We start from the raw sequence: 15,636 nt of genomic DNA, 5'->3' as shown, positions 1-15,636 counted from the left end.
TTTATTCTAAATCAAAGTCAAATTACATGCTGGATAATAATAAATGTCGCATCTCTGGGCTGGACGACCGACGACAGACAAAAATCAAACCGACATGGCCTACGGCGGCAAAACAAATCGGGAACGAAAAACTGCCCCTTGGCAACTAATCACTCCCTTTTTATCCCTTTCTGGGTCAAACACCGCGTGGCGAGAACAACCTTTCCCCAAATCGACCCTATCACTTTTGGTATAATGCGCGAAATTAATCCGCCTATAATGTAAGTATATAAAACGGAACTTAATTATTGTGTACTTCGATTCCAAATTCAAGTTCTTCGGCTTTCCATTATTCTTCCTACTTACGTAACTCTCTTGACCACTCCCCCAACTGCTCTCTCGGTCAATTAATCCTCTTTTGCGACTCTTGTCACTTCAGCCACTCCCACTCACAGCTCACTTCCACCAAGGAATTCACTCCTTGCTTCCACACCTGTTCACATTCTCGCTCTCTCTCTCTCTCTAATCACTGAAGAATGCAAGCGAGCCGAAGAACATGAATAAGCAAAGTAGTAAAATAACTGAAGTTCAAATGGACTTCTATTAGCCCTGAACGCCTAGCAACCCAGTCAATTTGCCCTCTTTCACTTCCACATTCCAATCGCTAGCCTGGCCCAGAAAAACTAGCAAACGAAATCAACACCTTTAAGGAATGTAAACAATGGAAGAAGGCTAACGAACTTCTTTACCCAAACAAACAAATCTCTATTTTCCATCCCGCTATATTTTAATAATCCTGAAATCATTCAATTTAATTGGTTGATAATATTGATATTATAGATGAGATATTGTGCATTGGTTTTTGTCTCACCAGCATAGCAGAGTGAGACTATAGGCGCCGTTTTTCCTATGGCGGCGAGGTCAACATCAAATCTTAACTGAAGGTTAAGTTTTTGAAATGACAGCATAACGTAGAAAGTATATGGACCGAGTTCATGAAACTTGTACATAAGGTTAATCAAGTATTACTGAATATCCTGCCTGAGTTTCAGGTCACATGACCATGGTCAAAGGTCATTTAGGGCCAATGAACTTAGACCATGTTGGGGGAATCAACATCAAAATTTTAACTTAAATTTAAGTTATTGAAATTTCGTCATAACTTTGAAAGTGTATGAACCTAGTCATGAAACTTGGCCATAAAGGTAATCAAGTATTACTAAATATTCTGCCTGAGTTTTGTTGAATTACCATCATAACTTTGAAAGTGTATGGATCTGATTCATATACTTGGACATAAGATAAATCATCCTTTGCTAGCTTTAAGTCACATGACCAAGGTCAAAGGTCATTTAAGGTCAATGAACTTTGGAGAATTATTGGAGTTATGGGTTCTCAAAGTTTTTATTTTTGTGACGATTTAGGCGAGCAGCTGCCCCTTTTTCATACTGTATGATATGAATTCCTATTATAACTTTTCATATAGGCCTACAGGTACATGTAGAACAGTGTATTTTTGACCCAATGCATCTGATGATATGGAAAGAAACAAACAGAAACAGAAAGGTTGTAAAATCATTTTCAGGTGTGTTTTTTCTTTATTGTTGAGAAAAATAGCCTTTTAATCAAAATGGGGGAGCTGTTTGCAAGTGATATTACAAAATAAAAAACTTTATATTATAGGAGATAGCTGGCCCCTGTATTTTACTGAATTTGCACATGCTTCAAAATAATTATCAGTCTTTGTCAACATCTCTTCAGTTGTCACATTTAAACTGTGTTCTTTTATCTCTTTGTTATTGTAAGATCATGTTATTATTGACTTGTGAATAAAATGCCGAAACTCCTGCAAAAAAAAATCTTTCATCAACTTTAATGCCAAACCATACATGTAGTAGACCTACATGTACCCTATTCTGCTTTCCTTCCAACTACATGTAGTGAACTAAACTTCCCCTTTAAATGTCAAAAGTTCATGTTTTTACATCATTGAAGATACATTGCTTGATAATAGAACCGAATTCTGAAAGTTTTCAGCAGGTATCAAGATTTAAACTTGATCTGATTTCTACCTGAGAAATTTATGAAACTGAGTTCATAGTTCAAGCATTGTAAAGTTTACAGGGTAATCATTCCCAGGTGATTTTCAGGCCCTGTGGTCAATTCTAACTGACCACTCCAAATAAAAAAAGCCAAATTGTTCTGTACAATATGTGAATATTCTGCCGTTGAAATCAGAGCAGGAGCTTGAGTGGCAGGAAGATGAGCCTGAGTCACTGTCAACTCAGAACCAATCAGCCAATCACAATGCAGAGGGGGCGTGGCTCCTTTGTATTCCTTTGCAGAAAAGTGGGATGTCCCCTGTGGACTAATCCACACACATTGAGTGTTGAAGTGTAAACAAGGGGGCGTGGCCTAAAAGTGTGCTGATATGGGACACATGCAACCCACACAGAGATAGTAATGTGTCTTGCATGTATATTGCACAGTACACTGAACAGGCATGTCAAAGCGACACTACTGTGACGTCCAGGGCTTGTCACTTTGCTCAACACTGACAGAGGAAGTGATTATTATTCATACTTCATGACAAGTATTGTAGCGATGATAGCTAGCACCATACATTTAATCAACATCTTTGGCAAGTGTGTTTTGTTTCGTCTGTCATGACCTGCGAGTGTTGGACGACCATACCACTTTTTTGGATTGTGAATTAACTTGGAATATATCTTGCTTCAACCTATTTTTAAAAATCTCTTTCTTGGCTGGAATTATTTGGTTTACCTTGAAGTGGATATTTTCTCCTTTGAGTTTGCAGCAGGATTTGCTCATTTATCACACTGAGTCATTTTTTCTTTTCCATTTTTTTTGGGGGGGGGTGATATTTGAAGGATTTTTATTTCATGCGTGTTGTTTTCTGGATAAATTTGTCAATGCAGACATATGATGAGCCTACATATATCTCATGAATATTGTTGCTTTTTCTAAAAAATATTCAGAGAATACATTTGCAAGGCTCCACACTAACTTTTTTTCTTGGTGGCCCAAACAATCTACCAAAATCATCAATTTCATATTTTTGGTGGCCCTAAAACAATAGAAAACATTACAATTTATCAAAACTTTGGTAGCCCAACCGGGCCACCAAGTGTTGGCTTTTACAAATTTTGGTGGCCCGACTCTCATTTTTGGTTGCCCCGGGCCACCGGGCCACTGCTAATGTTGAGCCCTGACATTTGTCTTTATACAATATTGGCAAATGAAGTTTTTGTTCGCAAAAAAATCACCTTCATGTATGTTGGTAGGAGAATTTGAAAATCTCACATTTTGATCTTGCAACACATAAAATTTACCTCACAATACTCGGCTAGTTCTGTACTAGTGGATAGATAAACATTTCAAGGTGAAATTTTCAGTGTGTAGGGATTAAAAGTTGTGATTTTCAATAAATTTAGTCTTTATTCACAAAAATAAAGTCTTTATCTATTGGCCTATTTGATTTGCCATTCTTTGGTCAAGTTGATTCATTCATTGGATAAAAGTTCAGAAGCGAGTGATTTTCTCTTTAACCCAATGAAGACTAAACCCACATATGTGGTCTATGGTCTACAGACAGCCATGCTATGGGCTCATTGTAAACCAGTCACCGATGGGTTAAAATAGACGTGATGCAGCACTGCTTGTGACATCAGTACATGTAGTTCTGTCTGTTGATTTGATTGATAAAAAGATGCGACCTTCAGTTTATTATTTGTATACCGTCCCTGTCACTCCTCAAATCATCACTCTTCTTTGGCCGTCACAATAGAAATTACACAATTGTATCTGTGGTTTACCACTTAATGTAAGCCTCTTTAGCACATGTATGGCATACAGTCGTGAAGCCCAGGAAGAGGTCTGTGGCTGTATGTGTGTAATTGCAGGATTTATTCATACAAAGGGGGTATAAACTTTAAAAGGAAATCCAGCCATAGTAGACAACAATGTGCTATGAAAAGAGCAGAAAATATCAATTATCAGAGGAGCAGACTCCTGCCACTGTTACACTGGCAAAATTCATTTTAGACCAAACCTTGACCAAATCTGTAACATTTCCAAAATCATACATGTTTCTATGTAACATCAGTTGGTTTCAATACAGTATTGTTGGTGTAACTGTAGGCCGACCATAACTTTTAAAGGCTTATATGATGCTGTTACAGTAGCTGAAAGAAAATTATTTTGGTCTCAAAGTTTATACCCTCTTTCAATACTGGGGGAGCATTTCACAAATTGCTATTTCAAGCTACATCAAGTCATTGCATCTCATGATTGGTTTAGAGAAACTAGTCAGTGAAATGCTCCCCATGTGAATTTGCTTGACTGATATTGCTGAATTTCAATGTCTTTTATTTCCTACATCTGTATATATTTATAACCTTCAGTCACCTTTTAAGGACATTTAAACACCTCTTTACAAAGAAATTTGCTGCTCTGACTAATCCATTTAACTACAATACACCTTTACTACAAATGGGTGTTGAAAAGGTGTTACTGTGACTAATCCACTTAGCCATAAAAACCTTTAATATAAAGAGAAGGTGCTGAAAGGTGTCACTCTGTCTAATCCACTTGGCCACAAAACACCTTTATTACAAAGAGAATGTGCTGAAAGTTGTCACTGTGTCTAATTCACTTGGCCCCCAAACACCTTATTACAAAGAGAAGGTGCTGAAAGTTGTCACTGTGACTAATCCACTTGACCACATAACACCTTTTTACAAAGAGAAGGTGCTGAAGGGTGTTGCTTTCAAAGGAGTATCAATTACAGTAGAGTAATCCTGAAGCATTGTAATAATAACCCTTTTGAGGCCAGAGGATATTATCTGTTTGTCAATAATCTCCTTATTGATTCCACCTCATTAGTTTGGGTTAATGGTGTCTCTTTAGGCTTTTCTCCACCAGTCTGGTTTGCTTAATCTCAAGATTCTGGCAGATATGCACTCTATTTGGATAAATCGAGATTCCTCAGTTTTCCTTGATACAGAAAATGGAAGGGGGGGAGGATGCAATTCACAGAACTTCAAGGAAAAAACACTATTTCAGGTGAAAATTGAATTACAAAACACAGTTTTAAAAGAAGTCAAAGCAAAATCTAATAAAACAAAATTGTGCATGAGTGAAAAAATGTGCTCATCAAACCTGTTAGCAGTGTTTACCAAGTGTTTTCACTATGATTTCACTATTTACAATTTTATATTGTCTTCTTTCCACACCCCCCCCCCCCAGAATGTGGTGTTTAGAATACAGTACATCACAGAATTCGCATTTTAGAGAGCAAAAAACTATCCTTTTAAGTGGGAGAATTTTGTTTAAATGGTGTGGACTTTGTACACATGTTGCTTCATGCGATACGACCAGGTACAATTTATCCCGAGGCAAAGCCCAATGTTTTCTCTCATGATTTTCAAAGTAGTACAAAATAATAAAATACCGTATCCAAAATAAACTCCAGATTGGAAATCTTATTGAAATAATTAAATGACTGCAAAATAATCTTGAGATTGGGATACTCCAAGATCAGATATAGTGGGATTAAAAAAATATTGAAAACTTGGGCCGGTGATGATCAGCATCTTGGTCAACTCATGCTACATGTATTGTATCAGTGTATTTCAATTCAATTCAATAATTGTTGATCAGACATCCTCACAGCCAAAGGCTGAATAAAAACATGTGTACAAAATACAATTACAGAATAATACTAACATTATACTTGAAGCCATACTTCTCTGCAGTGTTCATTCAAAAATTGGTTTTGTCCAGTTAGATGGATTTGTAATCAATTCATCCTAGAATTGTTTTCTTTTCTGGCTTTGAAATGTGTGAAATTGGGCTGGTGATGATCAGCCTCTTGGTCAATTCATGCTACATGTGTTGTATCAATGCATTTGTAATGAGTGCTAACATAATACTTGAAGCCATACATGTACTTCTCTGCACTCATAGTTTGGTTTTGTCCAGTTAGATGGCTTTGCAATCAATTCGTCCTAGAATTGCTTTCTTTTCTGGCTTTGAAATGTGTGAAATTGGGCTTGTGATGATCAGTCTCTTGTTCACTTCATGCTACATGTGTTGTATCAATGCATTTGTAATGAGCCCTATTAAACATAATACTTGAAGCCTTCTCTGCAGTGTTCATTCATAATTTGGTCTAGTTAGATGGCTTTGCAATCAATTCATCCTAGAATTGTTTTCTTTTCTGGCTTTGAAATGTGTGAAATTGAGGTACTTGGTCAATATAATAAAAATGCACATGTATGTAACAAAACAAAACTCATATCTCCATGCTCATATTATTAAAGTATAGGGCTATAGGCCTGCTCTTACTTTCAAAGGCCAGAGGCATTTATGATTGCTTGCCATAGAAACGTAAGAGAAGATTTATTCCCATTTCCAAATGTTGCCAAAATCATCACATTGTCATGATTGCAGACTTAAAAAAAAAAACACCACCCCCTGCCCCCCCCCCCTAAAGAAAAAAAAGAAGAAGAAAGATACATACTGTATGTGACACTGGCTATACAGTGCGTCCCAGAATAAACGAAACCGAGATTTAGCGATCATTTTTCATAACTTAATCATAAATAGAATAGACAAATGACCTACCAATTTAAAGCTTACAATCTCCTCTTTCATCTGATGTTACTTAGATTATTTCTCATTCACGCATGAGTGAGCAAAAACAATTTGAAAAAAGGATACCAAAAACTCATTTGGCGGGGGGTATCTGGGTTTCAGAAAGAAAACCACATTTCTGAAAAGTTCAATATCTGCTCTTTAATTTGGTGCCTAAATTACAGAAAATGGTCAAGAAATAAAAAAGTTCTGGTCATTTGAAATAAGGCTTGTATTTCCATAATTTCATGAGATAAACGTGTTTCCACCGGTTTCTCACAGAAGCTTTCGTATGGTGAACAAAAGAATTAATGCATGGCTGATCGTCAACAAAACAGAGTGTCGAGAGAGTTTGAAAGCCAGCCTGGAGAACCTCTTCATTTTATGAAATTATTGAAATTCAAGCCTTATTTCAAATAACCAGAACTTTTTTATTTCTTGACCATTTTCTGTAATTTAGGTATCAAATTAAAGAGGAGATATTGAACTTTTCAGAAATGTGGTTTTCTTTTTTAAACCCAGATACCCCCCGCCAAATGAGTTTTTGGTATCCTTTTTTCAAATTGTTTTTGCTCACTCATGCGTGAATGAGAAATAATCTAAGTAACATCAGATGAAAGAGGAGATTCTAAGCTTTAAATTGGTAGGTCATTTGTCTATTTTATTTATGATTAAGTAATGATAAATGATCGCTAAATCTCGGTTTCGTTTTTTCTGGGACGCACTGTATAGGGTTCCATGACATTTGCTCCGACAACAATTCCACACATTAATGGAATGACCAACTTCAACCTGGATTTATACCCTATCCTAGACCTAACCCCAAACCTACAACAACATACAACAACCCTATTGCAACCCTAACCTTATATCTTAGACGAAATAAAGCCCGGAGCAAACGCAGTATCACCCTGGCTAGACACAAGACAATATTGGAATTTTTTAAATATAAATGCTGCCATTATGAATAATTTGCCAATGTAAATGGGGGGGGGGGTGTCTAATGGAGTCCTAGAGCAAATACATATACATGTATTTTTTTTCAAAAGTCTGTCATTTCTTTCTCACCAGCTCTTTCATGAGTACCGGTACATTGTATTTAAAGCTTGTATGTAGTGGACAATGTGAATTGCACTAAATCATGCCCTTTTGGGCTTACATATAAGTAGGAGTGGGCTATACATGGGTCAAAAATACTTTTTTTGTAATTTCAATATGGGAACAGTTTTTTTTTATTCCTTGTAATGTATCTCAACATGAAATGACAATATTTTTTGTCTTGGGTCCGAGAAAAAAGTGTGCCGGGCCAAAATCCAAAATGGCTGCCAAAACCCCCCAAAATCACAGTTTTGGCCACAACTTCTTTATTTGGTGGTCTTTTTCTTTGGTTTTGGTGTCTATTTATATGTATTTGGGGGCAGGCAATTTGTTTTTCCTATAATTAGTACTTTTAAACCATTATTTGTAGAGTTAAAAGGTAATTATACCTAAATTTTTCAATTTTTATAGCCTTTTTTCAGCCAAAAAGTAGGTTTTATCGTCCTGGGGTTCTTGGATATTAGATGGTACGAGGTCAACAATAGCAAGCAGCTTCATAGAGCTATATCGCTTTTATTCCTCTACTATGGGTTTTATGGATATTTGTGAAATATATCTTAAATTGAAAAAAATGTTAATTATCCATAGGGGCTATACAGTATACAGTACATACATGTACTGCACTGCATAAATGCATTGACCACCATGACAAGGCATGTATGAACTAAAGTGATATACATGTAGAAATGAGCTCTTAGATTTAGAATTAGATGCCTCAGAAATTGGAGATATGTTTTGTCTCAGAAACTGAGGACATGTTTTGTCAAATATGCTAATTCAGGGGGCACAGAAAGGTATTAATTAACCCCACATCATGGCATTTACACTGTAGATATTCTGGGCCCCGTTGCATAAAAATTTACCATTATGTTAACTTAATGGTAACTTACATGGAATCCTTGGTTCTGATTGGCTGTTGATCAACGTTACCATGATTATATAGTTACCTGACCCCATAAACATAGGCCAGTTAGACACCACAACCAGGTAAAAAAGCCTCCAAATGAAGAAGATATGGCTACATGTAGATATGTGATGTATGTACATGTATGTGATATTTTATGTGCAATTTACGTTGCTGGTTTCATCATGTACATCAGCTGACAAGCAATCAAATTCACAATTCACAATCTAATTTTAAACCTTAAAGAGCTTATTTCTATGACACTATAGTTTATATACAGGCCTTGTCATATGTCATGGTGGTCAATGCATGGAAATATGCAGTGTAGTGTGTACAGTAAGTCAGTAACAGTACATTGTATACTGTATTGCCCCTATGGATAATTAACATTTTTTTATTTAATAAGGTATATTTCACAAATATCCGTAAAACCCATAGTAGAGGAATAAAAGCAGTATAGCTCTATGAAGCTGCTTGCTATTGTTGACCTCGTACCATCTAATATCCAAGAACTCCAGGACGATAAAACCTATATTTGGCTGAAAAAAGGCTATAAAAATTGGAAAATTTAGGTATAATTACCTTTTAACTCTACAAATAATGGTTTAAAAGTGCTTATTATAGGAAAAACAAATTGCCTGCCCCCTAAAACATATGAATAGACACCAAAACCAGAGAAAAAGACCACCAAATAAAGAAGTTGTGGCCAAAACTGTGATTTTGGGGGGTTTTGGCGGCCATTTTGGATTTTGGCCCGGCACACTTTTTTCTCGGACCCGAGACAAAAAATATTGTCATTTCATGTTGAGATAAGGTAAAAGGAACACAAAAAAACTGTTCCCACAGTAAAACCCAAAATCACCCATTTATAGCCCACTCCTAATATAAGGAGCCGTTTGGGAAACACCCTCTAGGTACTGCAACATTCTTTTCATTGTTTTTTACCCCACCCAAATGTCATATTCGGATGCTTCCATTGTAATTGCAGAGACAAGTATCATAAATAACAGAGATCTAGAGAAGAATAGGGGATCGACCTTATTGTGTTGTTTGTCTAAATGTTGTGGCAAAATATTTACACAGGATTAAAGGGAAGATCCAAAGTGATGTAATTTACAAATGTTGCAAGTGAATAATTCATTCAGGCCTTTGTAAACAAATTTTTCTGCATTACTCCTATGTATTAAGATCGCATGCTCGATCTTTAATGAAAATCATAAGTCAGAAAAAATTGGAACCAGTGGGGTTCGAACCTGCCACCTACTGCTTTCCGGGCACCAGGCTATTCTGGTTAACAAAAAATTTGTTTACAAATTATAATTTCCTCCTATTAAAGCCTCATTTACTATCATTCAGGCCTGCACTTGAGTCCGAGGGACTCTCCGTAGGCTATACTATGTTTATTTGAGACATTATTCCTTTAATACCATATTTCAGTGTGAAAAACGTTTGCTGTCATTAACGCTAAGCATAGGCCTAGGCCTACATATTTATCGTGCTGAGTGTGGATACCTGCACTTGCACTTTTTAAAAGATACAATTTAGTCTACCATTGAGCACGAATGTGTCATCGTGATCCCATCATGGGTCAATATTGAACGAATCGTGTAAACATCTCGTGTGAGAGGAAAGCTCTTTAGTGTAAACACAGCCTCTTCGTTGATGACAGTTGGTGTCGATGTGATGGAAACTTGTCCCTTTTATTATGTTTATTATAATTGATCTTCCATTATTACCCCCTCAAAGACTGGAGAAGATAGTCAAATACATGTACACATACATGTACACCTGGGCCTATATGTACAGTGTTACATGTATGTCGCATTGAATACAAAAATTTATGCAGTTTGTTCCTTTGACTAATAAATATTTCTTATTGAAAATTACATATGTACATGTAGTTCATCAAAGCCAAGCATAATTTATAGACAATGGTGGTTGAGATTTAAAGGAAATACTAAAAGCAGAGTTAAATGCAGGAATGGTTGCTTTGCAATCATTTTATAGACCTACATGTATGTAGATCTACATCAATTTGCTGTTCATTGTAGGCATTCTTATATCTCTTTTTATTCATGCAAAGGTGCTGCTTCTTTGAACCCTACACTGATGATGTAAGGTTTCAGGGTCCCATCTAATACAAAGAGTTATATGATTGATCCGATCGATCGTAACTCTATGGAAATCCATCAGTGTCATAAAAAATTTTTGCAGGATTTTGTAAAATGTCCTTTGTAAACAAAGGAGAACACACCATATTGTCAAGAAATCAATGAATTTATGGATATACATTCATATCTAGAAATATTTTTGAACAAACATGCATTTTATATGTTGACTTTGCTGGTTGTCCATAGTTAGTTGCGATTGATTGCGCCAATCGCAACTCTTTGTCAGACGGGCCCTGGAATATACATGTATAGCTGCTTCTTCAAAACTTCAAAATATTGTACATGTTCATATTTCAAATCATAGAAACACTGTGTGCTTTGTACAAACAGAGTGGCATTTTGCAGAGCTTGTGACAAAACTGAGGCAGTGTAAACTTCAAATTTATTTGACCTTCTTACATGTAGATTTCAGAACCACCCCTCCCCTTCCCTGACGGCATCACCTCATCCATTAATAGTGCATCCCCTGTAGAAGCTAGAAGGGATGTCCCATATGAATCATATTTTATACTTCAATATCAAACAGGATGTCATAAGGAATTATTGACTCCCTAGCCAAATTTAACCTGAACTGTATATTATTCAGGCACTACAGTTTGACAGTTAGTTGACATACCAGTATGTACATAGCCTACATGGCATTGGCAACAGTATTATCAAATACAGTACAGGTATATAGTCCAGCTTAAACAAGTATCATTTAGGCTCAGAATACTTATTCTTGTCTAGATAAAGACCTATCAAAGAAATTGGAATTGCACCTAATGGCCAGCATTTGTTTTTTTGGGGGGTGGGGTCAGAATATGTTATCTTCTTGACAGCCTAGGCAACCAAACAATTCAAAATATGTTGGCTGAAACATGCCTAAAATCAGAATTTAGAGGTGATTTTTCATTTTTTTGTGTACATGGTTATTAAAAAAAGTGTGGGGGCTGCATTGGTATTGAAGTGGAAACAGAATCCTGCCTTGTATAGTTTGATTATGATAGGTTATTATCCTGTGCCCTGAATACCTGGCCCCTCAATTCCAAATCAATACATTGATAATACTTTAATCATAAATGACTTTTTAATATTAAAACAGATTGTATGAAAACAAATTTGACTCAGGCACTCCCTATTGTTGGTGAGCAGAATTTAATAGAAAAGGCAGTCTTAAAAAGAATTTGCTCAATCCAGTAATAGTTGGAAGTATTTCTTTTTGTGTCATCCATCTGTCCTATGCTTACAAATGGCTCAATGCCTCCATCATCATTTATCTGTCAAACTATTGCCCCAGTAAAATCAGTTACAGTTTACAATTTGAGGTTTATTGTTACAACACAATCTATCATTCTTGTTATTAGAAATAAAAGACGCAGGGGAAAGGGCTCTGAGAGAAACGCTGAGGGGCAATAAAGCAGGTATCATGGAATGCAACAATTAGGTCCCTCTGTAGTTCAATGCCACTTTTCTAGCGATAAGTAATTTGAGGATTAAAATCAGATTCGTAAATTATTATGTACATGTGTAGCAAAATAACTCCCCTGATAGTTGAACTATCCTCTCCCCTCAAAGTTGATTCCCAGTGCTATGCAATGAGCTTCAGTATAATTTCATTTTCAAGACAGCATTCGCAATTTAGAGAAATACAATAGTGTACTTTATATTGAAATATACTGACAGAATTCTTGTCGTGATCAGAATAACAATACATTTTAGGTGACTTGATTGATGTTCAGCAAATTACAATCAGCCATTTTTCATAATTCATAATTAATTTTCATGGTCCATGTGGTGCTATTGGTCACAATCCTTATCTGTAATTCTAATCTGAATCAGATGAACAACATTTAGCAAGCTAATGAGCACTTTGTTGATGATTGCCTTTGTGGTATAAAAGGGTATATCATAGCAATATGAAAGCTTGTTGATGAACCTGTTAAAAGTTTGTCTGTTTTAAAGAGAGGATCCAGCTTTGAAAAACCGATTATGCCTTTTATATGTTATAAATGACTCGAATCAGTGATAGATTAAAATGTCATGTGACTAGAGCTGTAATAAATGCATTTAGACCCTGTTCTCATTACACTTTCTTAAACTAGTTTAGTACTGGAAACTGGTTCAGGAAACCAGTTTGGAAGATAGCTTTGCTAGCGTTCCCATTTGATCACCCAAAAATGGTTTTCAAAATCACTTCACGTAAAGCGGTCTTGTGCCTATGTGGACACTCTCAGTGGGATGACATGTTTTGCGCCAAATTTGAAACTGCAGCATAGGCATTCCACACACAGTGTGTAGAGTAGCGCACTCGAAATGTGTAAAAATCGCTTCCAGAAAAATGGTTGTGTCCTCACTAAAGACTAAAACCAGTTTAACAAGGCAAAGCGATCTTCAAAACTACTTTGCAAGGTACATGTAGTTTTCTGAATCAGTTTAGAAGATTGCTTCCAAGACGACTCCGACCATTCTCATTACACCAGGGAAAAAAATACACGGGGGCTCGGGGCGATTTTGCCCCCGAAATGCCCTAAAGAGCCCTGGAAAACTAAAATGGAGCCCCTGAAATTCATATAGGGTCCAATGTAAACTTTAACACAAATTAGGATATTTGGGCTAGTGAGCTCAAAAATAGCCCCGGAAAATAAATTATTAATTTTTTCCCTGCATTACACGTTATTAAAAAACTAGTTTTAGGACAGTAATGAAAATGGTGTCGTACAGTATAATATTCAATATAATAGTGTTATATTCAAGGAGGTGACATCACCCTCTGTTCAAAACTGTATAAATTTGGCAGTCTGTGTGATGAATAGCTGCATGTGCTTCCCTATTATTATGTACATGTACATGTAGTATACATGCCGCGGAGCTTTAGCATACATTGCAAGATTATCTTATAGCCAATGAATTATGATGGAAAATCTACTATAACATACTGTATATTATCTTATCTATCTTCAATCTTGGTAAAGAAAATAGATAAATTTGAACATTTCTACCACCTCACTCCCCCCTCCTGTAAAAAAAAAGATGAAAAAGTTTATTTTCTCAATACCTATATTTAAAATGCAGGGACTTGTAAAATCAGACCAAAAGGTTTATTCTAATTCATTGTTTTCTTTTATATTTCATTACAAAGCTGTGGATTATGTGTGGTATGTGGCCACAAATCCAACAGATCCGTACTACAATTGCAACTTTAAAACCTGAGGTGAAACCTACAATTGCACAGCTAGCGTGACTGATTCTCGAATATTATTGGGCTCCAGGCAAATTACTGAAAGCATGAGAATATAGTAGTTACTGAAACCATTTTGCCAACTGTGTGGTAATATGCTTGTGGCAAATTGATAGAAACCTTTTGTCGAAAATCGTATCTTCATTGGGGGTGACATGGAGGGCATATATTGAAATGAGTAAAACCATTATTTTCAAATCAATTGTGTCGTGAGAATGCAAATGAGGAAAAGTTCCAAGCAATGTGTTTTACTTATTGTTCATTATTGTTCCTTGCCATCAGAAAGTCTCAAAAGCAAGAAATGAAATGTGTCATTTGGGTGAATACATGTACTCAATACATGTGACACTTCTCAACTAAATTTACATTCTCGTACAGTGAACATGCTGATTCATAAAGAAATAGTTTTGGCAGGTTCTCACTGATTTTTCCTTCCATTACTGGGATTCGCATCCAAGGGGGGGGGAGGCAGAGTGCCTTCCCCTTGACATAATTTTGACGACCTTTCTATTTTTGCTTGGCAGAATATGTTTGCCTCTCATGTTTTTAGCCCAACTGAGAGTAATGCCCCCCCCCCCTTCATAAAACTTGTTAATATCATAACAAAATTTCAATATTAAACAGTTAAAGGCTACTAAAAATAAATCTTTTAATCTGACTGACACAACTTGGTAATAGAAATATTGAATTTGTAATTATTACAAGTCTTTATGAAAGGGAATTCAATGCATTGGTTTTTACAAATTACACTTACCCTGCAAACATTGAACATTAAAAAACTGAAGAAATCTATAGTTTTCTTTAATAATAATCATTTTGACTTCATGAGATGTTTCAATAGCTTTGATTTTTACTTTTCCTTTGGTGGAATTCAAAACTTTTTCTGCTCTGTGGGAGACTCCTTGAACTTGTCCTTTGGGTTATGGCATGGAATACTAGTATTACTGTGGATTGATGATGGTTGAACTTATCTTTCATTGAGTCTTTCTGCATCAGGTGGGCGTCGCCCTCTCCTAAGGTATCTTATACTATCTGATCAAGGCCACGGTATGGTCTTGAAGTGTGATTGAGTCATTTACACTGGACAAAAAAAAACGTGTTACTCTTATATGTATGTTTGAATGTGTGGAATTTTATAATGAACATTAAAGAAACAAATGGGCAATTCCATAAAATATGTGTCCGACCCCCTAAATGTGGGACCTTCATGAAATTTGCTGTCTCTGATTTCTCGTTCTTTTGATAGTCTGTAATGTTCTCAAATGACCATGACTTGATTATGAAGTCAAGGAAGACTTGAGAAAAATGGGGGTCGGACTTACAAAAAGGTTGATCATTTTGTGGAATTGCCCAAATGCATCATTATTGCATGTCTGATGGCACTTTTCTATGCTGGAAAAATATCAAGGGACAAACTTTAAAGGGCAACGAAAAATAGAGTGGTGTTTGATTGCAACTTTCAGCGAGATACCACTATTATGAAAGCCCAGCATCTGCAAAGGGTTGCCAATAGTTGAATTTTATGTGATCAAGAATTTCTTTTTAAAAAAACAAGCAAATCATGAATTATTTGTTGATTTTCACCAGAAGTGAATGTTTTGCGAAGA

This window comes from Lytechinus variegatus, chromosome 4 (assembly GCF_018143015.1).
Source record: "Lytechinus variegatus isolate NC3 chromosome 4, Lvar_3.0, whole genome shotgun sequence".
NCBI lineage: Eukaryota > Metazoa > Echinodermata > Echinoidea > Temnopleuroida > Toxopneustidae > Lytechinus > Lytechinus variegatus.
This window is presented reverse-complemented; position numbering follows the sequence as displayed.